Below are 2,078 nucleotides of genomic sequence, written 5' to 3'. Positions count from 1 at the left end.
CATGACTAGGTGGATCTATCAAAATGCAGCAAGTGCAGATTTTTGCTAAGTACCTTACAAACAGGTTTCACAGATTACAATTATTATTTCGGATCAGCGGCAATTCAGAAAAAGAAAATAAATTAAGACCTAAAACCAGTACAGGGGAGTTCATAAGCTCTAATGAGATCTTATCCCAATGAAAAAGGGTCCGCTGGTATTGGAAGCAGGGGCGAAACTACTACCGCGCAAGATATATGCTATTTCCAGATCAAAGATGCTCAGGTTGGAGATAAACTACGAACATCTATGAAGAACATGAAGAACTGCGAAAACCCTAATGCAGATCTGGAGTACATGGGGAGGAGCACTTACGGAGGCAGATGTGCCGCGGAGGGGCGCTGTCGTTCTCTGGTTCATTCAGGGTGATGCAACGGCCAAGGACGACGGTGTGCTTCACGGTGGCAACGGAGTTCGAGGACAAGAGAGTTGCGAGAGGAGGAAGACGAAGGAAAGAGGGGAGAATGAGAAGAAACCGTTCGTGACTATTTATAAGGAGAAGGCTAATAAGTGGGCGTGAAAAATAAGGAGGCCAAAACATGGTTATCCAGCTGCTCGGGCGCCTTGATTCTCGGGACAGTTATTAAACATAAAGATCCGTTGAGATATGTTGGATATTGTGTGAATTTAATGACAGGTGACTTCATGGCGGGTTATTTCGAGTCCAGAAAATAACGTCATGGCGGGTTACGAGTTCTCGCACAAGTAAGAAGGGAAGATTCTTTTTAAGTGTTGAAGATTGACATGAACAAGTTCAAATCAACCTGGGGCCTAATGTTGGGGATATAACTATTAGGTGTGACCCGCCCAGGAGGGGCCGGGTTATACCCATGGCGATTCTTGATATGAAGCCCACAAAGACATTGAAGATAGCGGTTAACAACCTAGGGCCCAAGGCCCAAGGGCGACTTAAGGCCCGTAGGTATAAACCGCCATATATGTAAGACTTGTATTGTAAAGCATGTAAAGATAGTCACCGAGCCGGACACGTTGTCTATGAGCCGGCTGGGACTCCGTGAGCCGCTGGGCGTTGACCTGTGTATATAAAGGGACGACCTGGCGGCGGTTCAAGAAAAAAAAATAGATCGAAAGCTAGGTCAAGAGGATTCGCTCCCTGGTAATCGAGACATAAGCAATACCACCCCAAACTAGATTAGGCCTTTACCGTCACCGCAAGGGGCCGAACCAGTATAAACTCTTGTGTCCTTTGTCCCGTTTAACCCCTTGAAGCTAACCTAGAGGCGATGGCTCCACGACTAAGTCCTTTCACGAGGACATCTACCGTGACTATTCCACGACAGAAACACATAAGAGAGCCATCATCACTAGTAGAAAATGAGTTGAAATTTGGAGCGGACCTCACGCGTCAAATTATCTACCACACACAATTTTTTTTCTCTCTCTACACCCAGGACGATTTTTCAAGGACCTAAATAGCCAGCGAACGTTCGTCGCGGAGCATGTCATTGGCACATGTTTTTTATGGCAAAAATTTCAGAAACACATGGCCAATTCTGGCCAAGAAAGAGTTTTCTAGGAAAATTGTCATGTTCGCTTGAAGGAATTGCCATACTCCCGACACATAAATTGGCCTGAAAAACATTCCATTTTGCCATGCATCCCAGCGAACGAATGTTCGCTGAATAGCACTACCGTTGTTGAAAGCACAAACAGCCACATCTCTATGGTCCTACAATGATCCTGAAACTCCCTTATAGAAAGCCAAACATAGTATTCCCAAATCAGCATTCTGGACTGCTATCCTTAAGGTGTCAAATAACTGCTTTTTATCAACTAACATAAGGTGGTAATCTTACTCTCTGGAGCCATCATTGGTACTACCAATCTTTCCACTGAGATATCATTATCTTTAGTCTACCCTGCCCTAGTCAGATATCTTTGACACAGCAGCCTCATTGACACTCGTTTTGATGCTCACACTGCTAGCATTATGAATCAGACTCCTATACATGTTGTGGTGCCTACCCTAATTCAGCGGCGGAGCTATGTTGAGGCCGAGGGGGCCGCTGCCCCCCACC

This window comes from Triticum dicoccoides, chromosome 7B (genome assembly GCF_002162155.2).
Source record: "Triticum dicoccoides isolate Atlit2015 ecotype Zavitan chromosome 7B, WEW_v2.0, whole genome shotgun sequence".
Taxonomy (NCBI): domain Eukaryota; kingdom Viridiplantae; phylum Streptophyta; class Magnoliopsida; order Poales; family Poaceae; genus Triticum; species Triticum dicoccoides.
This window is presented reverse-complemented; position numbering follows the sequence as displayed.